Below are 15,199 nucleotides of genomic sequence, written 5' to 3'. Positions count from 1 at the left end.
TATTTCTAAGGCCTTCTAAATTTTATAAAATTTATTTATGTCAAGTATCCCTTTTCATAAAACAAGACAATTTGAAAGTAGGGCAGGTAGGCTGGGAGTGGTGGCTCATGCCTGTAATCCCAGAATTTTGGAAGGCCAATGAGGGTGGATCATCTGAGTTCAGGAGTTCAAGACCAGTCTGGCCAACATGGTGAAAACCCATCTTTATTAAAAATATAAAATATCAGGAGTTCGAGACCAGCCTGGCCAACATGGCATCTTTACTAAAAATACAAAAATTAGCCAGGTATCCTGATAGGTGCTATAAACCCAGCTACTCGGGAGGCTGAGGCAGGAGACTTGCTTGAACCAAGAGGCGGAGGCTGCAGTGAGCTGAGATCATGCCACCACACTCCAGCCTAGGTGGCAGAACAAAATTGACTCAAAAAAAAAAAAAAAAAAAAAAGGTAGGGCAGGTTATATTAACCTTTTTTAAAATGCATAAAGGGATTGAGATTTTTACAAAATGGAGCCAGTCATGATCAAAGTTTAAAAGAAGGGAATGTGGGATTCAACCATTATTTTTGACTTACACGGTATTATTATTATTATTACTTTTTACTGTTTACATAGTGAGACAATTGCCAGAGTTCCCTGTTAATGGACTTTAGAAATCCTACCTTTATGAGATCACCTCAAGCCTTTAGTACTCTGTTTCCTGCCTTTCCAAGCCTATGCTGATCTGCAACTTCTCTGTCAGTTGGCAGGGGGTTTGATATGTGTGAAAAAAAGCTGACTTTTTTGAGTTCCTGAATACTAGGGATTTTATGCTCGTTACGTAATTCCTACAAAAACCTCTTGCTCTACTTATCAACTTTCATTAATTGATGTTGCATGTTTTGTAAATTCTTCAGTAGAGAGTGCATGTCTTCAGCCATTATTTGCCTTGAACTGTAAATAAGAGAAAACCTGGAATCAAATTTTTATTTCTGACTCTGGTTTCATCTTTGGTATTTTCATCAACCACATTATCTAATACAGGAGAGTTTTATGGCCTCTTGAACATGAGTTACCACATTTTTGATAATACACATTGGAAAAATTTCTTTTGTTCTCTTCACCTTTTAGAAATTCCATTCCTCTCCTAGGGAACTAATAAGTAACCAATCAAATACAGAAATGAAAGAACATCTGGCCCAATTTGCTCTTCATAAAAGTAGAAAAGCATTACTTCTCTATCACAGAGTGCAATTATTTTTTATTCCTGTGAACAGTTCTATTTCAAAAGTAACTTTTCTTTGAAGGAAGAGTACTTTTGGTACAAACACTGTATTCTCAGGTAAAAACCAAGCTCTACCAAGGGCAAAATGATAAGGGAGGAAAAGCATTCCCCTGGAAATACAAAATCAATACGTTGTTCTTGAGTGTACCTTCTGCCATGGCAGTGGTTTGTTTTGTGAAGTTGAGGTGTTAGGGAAAAGTAGATTTCCACTAACAACAAAGAGAAAAGCAGAAAATTTTAAATAAAAAAACAAAGGCATTTCAAAGCTATTCAACATCGGGTGACTAATGGAAGTCAGTAGACAGGATGTCATAGAAGTAATGTGTGCTGTGATCAAAATTACTCTATAGGTGGATCTTTTCTAGATCTGGAAGGTCACTTTCACTGTCCACATGATTACAAAAGGCCCAACTTCAAACAAAGATTAAGTAGAGGACCACTTGCTTGGAAAACCTTGAGAGATGAGAGGAATCTTAGAGTGATGAAATCATTGAATTAAAAGGCTGCAAAAAGCCCTAGAGAGTATCCCCCAGAATTTTGCTTTTCTATTTATTTTACTTAGTTATGATCATACCACGCTGATCCTTTTGCATTCTGCTTTTTTCTAATAATATTTTGAATGATGGTGTGTTTAGTAACAATGAAATGCCTGTAGAAAGAAAACTCAAAAATAGGGTGGTTTTTCAGAAGACCAATTTGATAAAATCAATTGAATTATAGGAATTATTATTTTTTTGCAAGAGCAAAGAAGATGGTTATTCATATCAGGGTATTGAAACCCAATGGCTCTTGTATGTCAGAGTAGCTTACAGTGAATGTCAGCAGTCTTCTTTTCCTAATTGCTGCTGCTCTGCATGACGGCATGGTTCAGTCTAGAATACCTCTCTACTTCCTCTCCAGCGATAAGCAGCTGACAGCTCTAAGGGGGCAGAATGGATTCCCATCAGATAGGAAGGTGGCGTACTTACTTGTGCTGGTGGGGGAATGCACTCTCCACTTTGTATTTGGGTCTTGTTTCAGGGAGGGGTAACTTCATCCTGTTTCGATAAATATATAAATAACTCTAGGTATCAGGAGAGATAGTAACTTAGGCTTCTTAAAGAACGGAAGGTTTATCACAAGAATTAAACATTTTATTAAAAAAGAATAAAGAATTTTTACTCAGAGATGAAAAAAAGTTTGTTTCTCAAATAAGATGCCATATTATAATTTTAATAAAGGGCATCATATTAGAAGTAAAAAGATTTGAGTTTAACTTCTGGCTCTGTCTCTTGTGGATTTGGGACCCGTCAGTTTCTATGTTTAAACCTCAACTTTCATATCTGCAAAATGAATGTTTGACAAAACCATTGGTCTGAACCCTGAATAAACATCAAAATTACCTAGATAATTTAAAAGAATAAACTGGTGCATGGGCTCCACTTACAGAGATTCTGATTTAATTAGACTAGAATGAGGTCCTGCATTTGGTATCAAAACTAAGTTCCTCAGGTTATTGTAATGTGCAGTAAGAGAGCTACATGACCTCTAAAGGCCTTTCAAGCTCTAATATACTATGATAATTACAGTGAAAGCAGTATTAGGTATTAGGGAGAGCACTTTTTAGTTGCAGCAGAAATACAACTTAAACTAGAATAAGGGGGAAAATGATATTTAGCGGCTTCTAACTTTGGGGCTCCCTTTTCTCCCCAGTTTGAACTTTGCTTTCTTCTGGGGTTTGATCATATTTTTTCCTTGATGCAGTTGGGATTCTGCAGTCCTAAGAAAAGTTGGCAGCCCTAGATTCACCTCCTTCAGATTCTCCAGTGGAAAAAGGAGCTAATTTCCTGCTAGTGTCTGCCTATCAACTCTAGAGAAATGCTTTGATTGGCCTTTTTTGGATAGTTCCCTCTCTTTGTGAATTGGGTGTATGATTGACAGTCCCATTATACAGCAGTGGTGGAAGTGTCCTATTCGGATCTCCCTTTCAGAGAACCTACTTTAGGGAGCATAGCTGATTGACAGCCTTTAGCTGCCACACTTAGGGACCCACTGTGTCTTTCACACCAGGCCGGGTTTTCATTGGGCTCCTCCAGCCAATGACTAAGCACAATGGGGATACTCAAACTCAGCCATTCCAGCCCGATGAGGGATCCCTCTCATGGGTTCAATGACTTTCCCACTGGCCTAGCTGAGATAACCTCATAACTTCACTATAGCCTAAGGTTTTTCCTATCTAATCCCTTCTTCCCTTTCTACTTTTATAGATGTCAAGATCACTTTGCAGTCTGAATGAAGGTTCTCGCTGCCTTATTCCTGCTCTCTCTCTTAACCTTCAGAGTGTTTTCTCCAATAAATATCTTGCTTTTTATTGCTGGCTTGATGTCTACTTCATAGAGGACCTAAGCTACTGCTGACTAAAACCATATGGCATGGGTTTGAGACAGTTCGCCCAAGGAAGGGATGTCAGATGTTTAGAAGAAAATACATGCCCACTATAGGCTGCATCTTTGGGTTTTTATCCAGTATGGATCATTCTGTAGCAAGGATATAGAGCAACTACCAAGATATTGAACAACTAGGCAGGTGTCAAGCCCTCAGATGCTTTCTTGGAGATGACAGATACACTCAGGAGTCTGTGAATCTACTAAGGGTCAAGAGAAAGACATCAGGACTTGGTTTGATGAAGAGTTTATTAAGCAGAATTAATCTAGCTGCACAGCTAGAGTTAACTACATGTGTCGCTCAGCCATAAAGCCACTTGTTTTATTAATATTGTGCTGTCCCTTTGATGTTTTCACAGAACATTTTACTTATTTCTTAACTAAAAAATATAGCCTTCTGCTCACTATTTGGAATTGATAAAAGCTACTATATATAATCTTAAAAATATATATTGTATAATAAAGAAATATATATATAACATATATATATATATATACATAAATAATGTATATTTTTTCATTGTTAAAGATTCGAATTTTTAAGGAAAACTTTATCAGGATCAAGAAATGAGAGTTTTTAGTGGAGAATTCTTCTTAATTCTATTTAAGCCTTGGCCTCAAAATAGCAACCCTATGATCTCATTGATTTTTTTTTTGAGGTGATCCATTTGGCATTCATTCATTCATTTATTCTTTCTTTTGGTAAAGTTATTTAAGAGCATATTGTTAATGTACTAGTATTCATGAGAGGATTTACTTTTTAATTTGATTGTCTTTTATAAGTTCTTCAGTACAAGCTACTTATCAGCTCAAACTTCCAGCTGGCAATTACTGAGAGCAGGATGAGAAAGGGGTAGTAATGAGTCAGTGAATTTGGGTGTGAGGAACAGAGATATCTGGGACACATGGTGAGATCTTCACAGGCTAGTTTTGGAGGCCACTAGAGTCAGGGGTGTGACCCATCAGGGGCCACTGGGCATGACTGGAAAGTCACTATGAGTTGAGGAAATGGGAAGACCGAACCGAAGAAAAAATGAGGAAGAATGAAGGCAGATTTTTTGTTTTGTGATTTTTCCAAGGGCCTGGCTTGGATTTTGCCTATGTAGGAAAATGTGCAAGAAGTACAGTGACATTCTGAGGGAACAGGTGGTCACAATCCCCCACTGCTTCTCTCCAGCCAGAAGGAGGCTAACATCCAGCCCCTGGTGAGGCCCACTCAATTCACTAGGCAGAGCACGATGATCTGAGGATCTCTGCCAACCCTCCTGCCTGGCCAAGCTGTGAGACCAACTGTTCCTTATTTTCTAAGCATTGAGCTGCTTCTGGACTTTGCTTCTTTGTTTAGGAAATGAATCCAAATCCCTTTCCTCTGGACTTGCTTGATCTCCAGGCCTGAAGTCAAGCCAGTATTGGCCGCTATCTATTCCCTCAGCCACACAGTGAACAACCATCATAACCACACCACACATTTATTGGTTCAAGTCTTGTTTTCAAGGGGGTTCTACATACTCCACCTGATTTCATACTAGAAAAAATTCTACATTGGAAGAATTCTACATAGGATTGTGCAGGTGTCATCACCTATTTGACAGCTGTTAGGCCTGAGGCCTGAGGCCTGAAGAAATTGATGTAAAGCTAGTCTCAAATCCAGGAGCCCAACTTCAGTCTTTTCATCTATGGTCCTTGTGTGATGCATTCAAAGATGCATTAACTCTTGAAGAGAAGATGCACATTCCCATCTCCTCTTGGGCAAAATCTAAACTTCTGTATGACTTTTATCTTCAACCTTCATTCTCAAGTAGCCAAACAAAGGAAAGGGTGCTTTAATGAAATGGGGCCCAAGACCCCCAACTTGTTCTGACAAAAATAGAAACTTGTAGTAGGAGCAGATGATCATGTCTGTTATTTAATAGGAGGAACATAAGAAATAGGAATAAGAAAACCTGAAGGTGGATTGTGACTTGTTAATTAGCTCTTCAATATTTATTAACCTCTCTGAGCTTTGCTCTCCTCTTCCTTTAAGCAGAATAATACTACTCTGCCATGTGTGCCCCATCAAGGTGTTAAAACAATTAAACTATAAAATAAAACTGGCTTTAAAATTATAAAGCACAATTCATTTAGAAAGGTGTTTTTTAGCATTATTTTAGTTATTTGCACATAAAAAGGCTAAATATATGATGAAAGATGAGTGAGAAATGCAAGAATGATTTGGATTTTTGAATACTCTGCATCATCATGACTTTTTGCAATATTTTACCCCCTCCAATCCTTTATTCTTTCCAGGTTCTCACTTATTCATGGTAGATTGTGTTCTTTACCTTTAACTGAGTGGCAGTTGGTCAGGCACAATCTTCACCACGAAGGTCACCAAACCCTATTCATAGACTCTAATATTAACGGTCATGGCCCCCTATCAAGTCCTAAAACACTGAGAGAGTCTTTCTGAACCAAGTCCTCTGCTGCCTCTGTTCTTCCCTCTACCCAGCAGTTTCTCAGAAGTTATCACCAAGTTTGGTGAATAATTATACTCTTGGATATCACCGGGGAGTAGAATTATTGATTCAAAAGACCTTAGAGCTCAAAAGGTCCTGAGAGACCATCATAACCACCATCTTTATTTTACAGATAGAGCTGCTGAGGATCACAGAGACGAAAGGCCTGAATTAGGCTTACATAGCTAGTAACTACAAGAATCGCTAAAATCTAAGGTGCTGTATTTACCAGGGTAGTGGTCTTTCAAGTTGATAATTCTGAAAGAAGGCTGCAGAGAAAGAAAGCTGAAGGTAGCCCCAGGATTTTCTGTACTTGTGGGTTTCCTTAAATGGAACAGTGAGTTTCAAAAGGTCTGTCACTGATATCCTGCCTTCCCAGTTATGAAGACATGCCTTTGAAAACTTCCTCATCTTTTTTTTAAAAATTTTATTTTACTTTAAGTTTTGGGGTACATGTGCAGATCTTGCAGGATTGTTACATAGGTATACACATGCCATGATGGTTTGTTGCCTCCATCCCCCTGTCACCTACATTAGGTATTTCTCCTAATGTTATCCCTCCCTATCTCCCTACCCCCTGCTATCCCTCCCCTAGTCCCCCACCCCCCAAAAGACCCCAATGTATGATGTTCCCCTTCCTGTGTCCATGTGTTCTCATTGTTCAATACCCACTTATGAGTGAGAACATGCGGTGTTTGGTTTTCTGTTCTTGTGTTGGTTTGCTGAGGATGATGGTTCCCGGATTCATCCATGTCCCTGCAAAAGACATGAACTCATCCTTTTTATGGTTGAATAGTATTCCATGGTGTATATGTGCCGCATTTTCTTTATCCAGTCTCTTTGATGAGCATTTGGGTTGGTTCCAAGTCTTTGCTAGTGTAAACAGTGCTGCAGTGAACATATGTGTGCATGTGTCTTTATAATAGATCGATTTATAATCCTTTGGGTATATACCCAGTAATGAAATTGCTGGGTAAAATGGTATTTCTATTTCTAGATCTTTGAGGAATCACCACACTGTCTTCCACAATGATTGAACTAATTTATACTCCCACCAACAGTGTAAAAGTGTTCCTATTTCTCCACATCCTCTCCAGCATCTGTTGTCTCCAGATTTTTTAAAGATTGCCATTCTAACTGGCATGCCATTCTAACTGGCAACCAACAGAATGAGAAAAAATTTTTGCAAGCTACCCGTCTGACAAAGGGCTAATATCCAGAATCTACAAAGAACTAAAACGAATATACAAGAAAAAAAAAACCCAATCAAAAAGTGGGCAAAAGATATGAACAGACATTTTTCAAAAGAAGACATTTATGTGGCCAACAAACATATGAAAAAATGCTCATCACCACTGGCCATTAGAAAAATGCAAATCAAAACCACATTGAAAACTTCCTCATTGTAGCAGTGTCCTCTAGTGCTATATCCCATTGAAGCTAACTATTCCAGGCCTTATTATTTTTTTGTTTTACACCTTAGAGGATTCAGGATTTAATGCTTACCTTTTTGTTGTTCACACACTTTTTATATTCAATTTCATTAAAATGTGAATTCAGTTGATGACTTACCTAGCAAGCTTATTGAGGAAAATCCTAGACTGTTGATCCCAACTATGTTGAGTAATATGGAAACAATGAGGGTTTCATTAGGTATGATCAACATGGGGCAGGCTGAGAGAAAGCTCAGTGGTCTTATTTCCAGTTTCCAAGAATTTTGAGTGTTTGAATGTGCAAGTGAGCCAAGGGAACATCCTAAATCTTTTTTTTTTTTTTTTTTTAGGGAGTTTGGGCCTCTAATAACAATTGTACTTGCAAAATGTTTCTAAAAGTACAGGTATCAAACAGACATTCATTCAGAAGTGGCCAGGCAAGGTCAAGGGGTCAAGGGTAGTCCTTTACTCTTGTGTTCAGAGTGACTTAGTCAAGGTTTTTTTAATTACGTATTAGATAACTTTGATTTCTTCTTTTGCAACCTAATTCCTATCCCATTACAGCACATAAATTGCACCAAGAAGAATCTTCAGACAGAGTAAGTGGTTGCTTTGGAAAAGGGGTAAATTTAGGATTCAAAAGAAGATTCTGAGTCATAATCAGACACTTATTCATGGAGCCATGTAATTTTACTGTAATTCCATGTTTACGAAGTATAACATAAATGACAATATCACTCTATGTTTGTGATCTCTCTTAAGCATCCTTTGTTTTATTTATTTATATGAAAGATATCTTTGAGTTCCCATTATGTCCCTGACACTGTTGGTAAGGATTTTACAGATCCAGTGAGAGTTACTTAGCTAAATAGGGAGGAACAAAAGCTTGAACTCATAGATTCAGTGATCTTTCTGATCTGTCATGTGCCAGGTCATCTAATTTCTGCTATAGGCTTCCTTCATCCAGAGTTGTACTACTCATAGCATAAAACAGTCGAATAGATGCAAAAGGACAAACCTTGGATTTGAATATTATGGAGTAAGCATGTGGAAAATTGCTGAACTTTTCACTTTTTAAGCACTAGTGTCCATGCTAAGTATTTGAACATCATATTTCAGGCTACTTTGTCTTTTTCCTGAACTGGCTGCTCAGCATTGGGAAGAGTGTTGACCACAGCTATTCCAGACTCTCCTTAGCTCAGACATAGTTTACTGATTAACTCCTTTATTTGAGCATACCCTGGGGCCCAGTCCCATGCTAGGCCCTGGAGACGGTCAGAGGGCTGGTGTAGAGAAAGCAGTGCACAAACCTCAATTTTCTTATCTCTAAAACTCTAAAACCTCATTTCCAAATAATAAAGTTTATTTCACAGAGTTCTTCTGTGGATCAATCAATATAAGGCTAGCAGATGCACCTAACAAATGATAACACAGGAGAGACATAAAAGGCAGAATTATGGGTAATTATGGGTATATTACAGGATAATATAAAAGACAGCATATAGCATCCTATAATACATGCACACTGATCCCTAAGCTTCTGTTGTGCAGAAGCTGGGTGTTATTCATTATTGTATTCTTGGCCTCTTGAACAGAATCTGGCACATGGAGTTTGAAAAAAATAATTTAGTTAAATGATAAAACCAGGAAGCATATAGATTCTAAAAGTACAGAATATGAGTTTTATGGAACTGCACAGAAATGAGGAAATTCAGTTATGTGGTGAGATGACACAATAACTTTTGTGTAGTATTAATGTAAGAAAGAACTTTCTGAAACTAGAACTATTAACGATGAAATGACTTGCTCCAAGATTGTCACAAATAAAAGTAAGTTTTCTACTCTAATGTATTCAAAAGATCACTGGCGAATCTACCTATCAGAAATGTTCTGTGTGTAAGAAACAAATGAGTGTTCTGCGAGATCTCAGAAAAATAAAAATAAACATGTGGGGACTTGAAAAAGTTTGTGGAAAAATGAAATTAAAAGATAAACTTTATTTCTCGAAATAAATTCCATGAAGGTCAAGACACTTTTTTAAGCAATAATTCTAGTCATTTAGTTCATCCCTGAAGAACTGAGAGTCCTGAGAATTTAACCAGGTCAATGCAGTCTTTTTCACATTGTTAACTGAAGAAAAATGGGTGCCTTCTATAGATTTTTTTTAAGATTAGGAAACAAGCAGAAGTCAGAAGGAGCCAATTCAGTTTACATCAAAACTCTTTCCAAATTGCCCTTGTTTGATAAGAAGAATGAGCAGGAACATTGTCCGGATGAAGAAGGACTCCCTGGGAAATTTTTCCCGGGTGTTTTTCTATTAAAGTTTTGGCTAAGTTTCTCAAAACACTCTCATAATAAGTGGATGTATCATTGTGTGGTCCTCCAGAAAATCAGCAAGCAAAATGCCTTGAGTATTCCAAAAAAATTGTTGCCATGACCTTTGCTCTAACCAATCCACTTTTATTCTGACTAGACTACTTCCATCTTTTGGTGTCCATTGCTTTGATTGCACTTTGTCTTCAGGATTGTACTGATAATGACATGTTTCATCTTCTGTTATAACTCTTCAAAGAAATGCTTTAGGATCTTGATCCCACTTATTTACAATTTCCTTCGAAAGTTGTGTTCTTGTCTGCAGCTGATCTGGGTGCAATGATTTAGGCACTCATTGACTGGAAACTTTGCTCATTTTTAATTTTTCAGTTACAACAGTATAAGCAGAATCAATTGAGGTGTCTATGGTGTTGGCTATTGTTTCTGCTGTTAGATGCCAGTCATTTGGGGCACAAACAAGATTAACATTTTCCTTGAAAATTGATGTGGGTGGCCTGCTGCTACATGTTTCATCTTCAACATTGTCTTCAGCATAGCTTGTAAGTGGCAGAGCCAGGATTTGAACATATGCCATCAAAGCCAGCATCTGTGCACTCTTAACCATTACACTATGTGGTAGAGAAGCAAGCTCTGATGCTTGTCTAGCCCTTTCCTGACACATACGTGAGTGATGTGAGCAAATCAGACAGTGTGTGTGCCATCAAAAGACGGCACTGGACCCTCATTTCCAGGCACTTCTTGCCATGTTTTAATACATTTCTAGTGTCACCAGATCTTCTGAATTTTATATGGCATCATTCAGTTTTTAAATATGTCAATTAAGTAGATATGTAGTTTAACATATGTATGTATACGTTTATGCACACAAATATACACGTATATGTATATTAAAGCAAAGTTCACACCGAACAAACATGTAGGCTAGGTTTGGTTTGCATACTCTGCATCTGTGAATTCTAAATTTACGAAAACCTAGGAACAACCTACATTTTCTAACACACACAGAAGTTAGATGACTTGCTCAAGGTGATGACAATTGGTTAACTCTGGGCATCAGAAAGGCATAGCTTTTCATCTCACTACCATGTCTATTCTACACAGTGTTTATGTAAAGATCAGGTGAAAAAAGCAGCAGCTAAAGAGGGAGCCACCGGCCCTTCACATAGAATGCATCTCGACAAACCTGTGGTTGATTAAAATGGTAACAGATTCTTTGCTGTTCTTGTCGTTGAGAGATGGAGTCTAACTCTGCTTTCTTGGTGATTTGTTTGACCAACAGAATGTGGCAGAAATGAAATTCTGGCATTTCTGATATTAGTGGTATGAAGACTTATACCATCTTGTCTGACCAAGTGTCAGCTCTCCAGCTGACAGCCAGAGCTGGGCTCCCAGCCATCAGATAGACCCAACAGCCGGGCACCGCAGCCCAGGCTTCAGGGAAGCAATTGAAGATACCATATTAAATGTGCATCCTCCTGCCTCAGCTGTCCCAGCCCCTTTAGCCACCCAGTTGAACCTATTCTAAATTCCTGACCCAAGTAAGTGTGAGTCAAATCAAAATTAAATTTTAAGCCACTACAGTTTGGGGTAGTTTGCTAGACACTAATAGATAATGAGGCCAATTCCTTTAAGCAATTTACCCAGGAAAATGCTCCAAAGCCATCCCCTTTACCTTCGAGTTCTCCAGAAGAAATTTCATTTGCTGTGGGACCTCACACAGTGTGGGTGTGCACAGAAGTCATTTTTATAAAAGATGACTTGGGAGGCTCCATTTTCATGTTGAATGCATTTGTCATTTGGACACAGCTAGCAGGTAGAAACCTTCAGACAAAGGAGGTGAGCGACATATGGGTATATGTCCTTGGCCATAGGATTTATCACCCCCTCTCTGTGGACCTTTGGAAGACAAGTAGAGTTGGAAGGATGAAAGGAGTCTCTGTAATGATTCTGGGTCCTCTTAGGATTCCACCTGGGTTCACGGTGATGATTGGAAGTGATGGTAGTGGAAAAAGAGAGCAAAGTGTGGGCCCTGGGTTGCTGTGTCTGATGGCTGAGACTTGTGTATACTCCAGGTAGTGACATTTCTGGCCTTACAGACATCTCTTCATCTTCATCTCATTGCAAGCGTGTGCCAGAGGCTGAGGATAATAAAATGAACAAATATGCTCCATTCTTCAAAAAGCTTCAGACTATATACATATATAAATCAAATGTAAAAAAATTAATTTATTACTTGGACTGAACTTTCTAGAGTATAAACAGGAAATGGCTTTATTTTTCTCTCATTATTTCCTTCAATATGCTTTATCTTTTCTCATTTCCTTTCTTTGCAGTTTGATAACATCTTGAGCAGATTCCATAAGTGTTCACTCTTTTTAACCCATTTTTGACAATATAGAGTCCCTTCTAGGTTTAAAAAGCCTAATTCTGACTTTTTTAAAGCTTCAAGTTCATGTTTAATTTAAAGCTTCTTTTCTTCCTTCAGATTGCACCTTGGAGACCAGAGTGGAGTCCAATATGGTTTCTCCTCAATCTTCCTTCACTTTTTTTTTCACTTTTGCTTCGCATTTCTTTAAGTTCTGCCCTGTGGGATATGGGAAGAGATATGAGGAAACAGACATTGGAAGAACAAAGGAAACAAGGACTTACATGGCTAATGGCTTGTAATATAGGCATCAGTGCTCCTGGCTGTAGCAGGTGTTCAGAGGCTACGGTAAGCTGTTCATAGGGTTTTTCTGCACAACACCCTACCCTCAACATGGGGATTTCTGCAGTGTAGTTTCCTGATGCAGGTGCCACATGTTCTCACTGGCCCTTTGGAACCTTCTTCTATCCCCTTCCCCTCTGAGATCAATCCCAGTCACGGAGCCCTCTTGGGTAGGATCCCATTAAGTTGCCTTAAGCTTAGCCATTCTCTACCCATTCAGCCATGTACTGGGTCCAGAGGAAATTCACATATATTCTTCAAGCCCAACACTGCTCTCCTGATACCTGCTGCTCCTCCTTGCCGTTCTGGACTGCTCTGGCAGTATGCTGCCAAAGTCTTGTCAGTGGGAAGCAGGCTCCATTCTCTCTGTCCACACATACCCCCAAACTCAAGCTCACCTACAATCACTAACCGTATGCTTCACTAGAATCCCCAGCTGCCATGAGGCCTGTGGTTCATGGCACAGTAAATCTTCCTGGGGGGCTGGACCTCCAGCCTGCAGCCACCCCCAGGATCTACAAAGAATGCTCTTCAAGCTTCTTCCCCAGCTTTTTGCTGAGAAAAGCCAAGTACTTTCAATTCCTTCCTGAGCCTCCTTTCACATTTTCTAACGTCTTTCACGCAGCCCGGAGGATGTAATGGCCTTCAGCTTCTCTTCCTTTAGTATGTATGTGGACTCAGTTTTAGCCCAGATTCTAGGACAATGAGACACATTTTATTAAATTCAAATGATTCCGGACCATGTTGGTAACTGCTGAAATGGAGCAACGCCACTGAACAGATTCAGCAGGAGAAAGAGACAGGAATGCCTCCAGCAGCCAGGCAAGGGGAGGACCCGGCTCTAGGAGAATAAATGGAGGGTCATCAGGAAGGAGAGTGAGGGGGAACACTGGGTAGAGACATGAGAGCATGGTTGATGACAAAAAAGGGCTTAGTGAACTCAGCACAACACAGTGGCCGGTCATCTGCAGGAAGAAGGGAGTCAAGACTGCAGAGGCAGCTTGGAGGCAGAACAGGGAAGTGGGGCTGTGAAGAGCTTCTCGGAGGGGATAAGGTGAAGTCATTTTCTAGTTAGAAGGAGCCAAAGGACAGAATCAGGAACAACAATTAAGAGGTCCCCCAGTAATCTCATTTACCTTCCTTAGATTACTCCGTTGTCTTGTGTTCCCAAATCTCTTCGCCTTCCATGTTTCCTTCTAGAAGGTTGACAGTCACTGGTAAATGGATGGCAAAAGATTTATTTGGTAGTGAATTGAACAGGGTCATATGGCCACAGTCTATTTTTGGCCACCTCCATAAGGCTGAATGAAGTAAGATGCATGAAAATGTTCTATAACATTCTAACCTTAGAAAACGTAGAGAACTCTTATTGTTAAGCAGTTAATGTTTGTGCAAGTCATTTGGCAATTAATTTTAAATTACCTGTGACATTTCTTCTCTGATTTTCTGGAATTGTGATTTAAGTCTATAAATCCACTTGTTTCATCTCTCAGGGCTCTGCTCCTCTGTTTCCAAGGTGACAGCTAGCTAGCTGGTGGATTAATCCATGCTAATCTGTTAGTTGCGACCAAAGGAGGCAACACTGAATGATGCCATGCGTTTTAAACCTAGTAATGTTCAGATTAATTTTTAAATAAAAAATTGATTTTAGAACCAAAGTATGGACCTAGATAATTATTAAAATGATAATTATGATATTAATCATATAGGCATGTAGACCATTTTGTTGTGTCAGATATGTGCCATTACTTCCTATACTTAATTCAGGTTGAATAAGGTTGAGCCTCCATCCTCTCATTAGGCTTGCAAGAATATTAGTCTAGTTTTTTTTAGGGTTCCCTGAATCTCAGCTGACACATCCACTAAAGGTTGTGCAGAGGTTTTGGGAGGTGAGTCTCAGGCAGTGACAAAGCATGTAGGCCATTGGCCTGCTAATTATCAGCGAGACAGCCTTATCCACATTTCAGGGCAACTTAAAGTCCGCTGCTCTGATCCATTTGGGCCATGACTGAGACCTAGGAATTGAATCCTAAAATCTCCAGGATCCAGTTTCCTAAGGTGAACTAAACAGTCCTTTATCCTTTCAAGCTTGTCCTGAGAGGAAGTAGGACGTGGAGCCACCCTCAGATATTCTTCTCCTTTGAGACCTAGGTAAATCTGCCCTCCCTTTCTCTACGTCTCTGGCTAACAAGACATGGAGTTTGTGGGCCATTGTTTGGTTATTAGATGGCAATTAAGATAAGTCCATATACACTCATCATTTCTAATACAATTGAAATGCAAATGGAAAACTAAGAATTTTTGGGGTTGCGTGTTTGGAACCTCAGGCACATATTTTTGAAACTCCAGGGCCCATGGAAGTCAGTTTGGAAACATTGCTGCAGTTGCTTGAGTATGAGCTCTGGAGTCAGATGGAGCTGAATTTGAATTCTATCTCAGTTTCTGCATTCGTAGCAAAAACATGGTAATATTGCCTTCAGTATTAGTTTCCTAGTGCTTCTATAAGTAATTACTAAAAATTGGGTGGTTTAGCATAAGAAACAATT

At 39.1% G+C, this 15,199-nt stretch overlaps 1 long non-coding RNA gene across 2 annotated transcripts; it reads left to right on the top strand.

Moving 5' to 3' along the window:
• The first annotated feature begins 427 nt into the window (after positions 1 to 427).
• Positions 428 to 15,193, top strand: LOC116528147. Of its 2 annotated transcripts, XR_004258881.1 has the most exons (4): positions 428 to 2,216; positions 5,971 to 6,050; positions 6,313 to 6,395; positions 11,226 to 15,193. It is a non-coding gene; the product is annotated as an uncharacterized LOC116528147 (long non-coding RNA). The 2 variants fall into 2 exon arrangements; XR_004258880.1 differs by lacking the exon at positions 428 to 2,216 and having other exon boundaries at positions 4,163 to 6,050.
• The last annotated feature ends 6 nt before the right edge of the window (positions 15,194 to 15,199 follow it).

This window comes from Sapajus apella, unplaced genomic scaffold, assembly GCF_009761245.1.
Source record: "Sapajus apella isolate SASKATOON/1434 unplaced genomic scaffold, GSC_monkey_1.0 scaffold57, whole genome shotgun sequence".
In the NCBI taxonomy this organism is placed as follows: Eukaryota; Metazoa; Chordata; class Mammalia; order Primates; family Cebidae; genus Sapajus; species Sapajus apella.
Note: the sequence above shows the minus strand (reverse complement) of the source record. Positions and strands in the feature narration are given on the sequence as shown.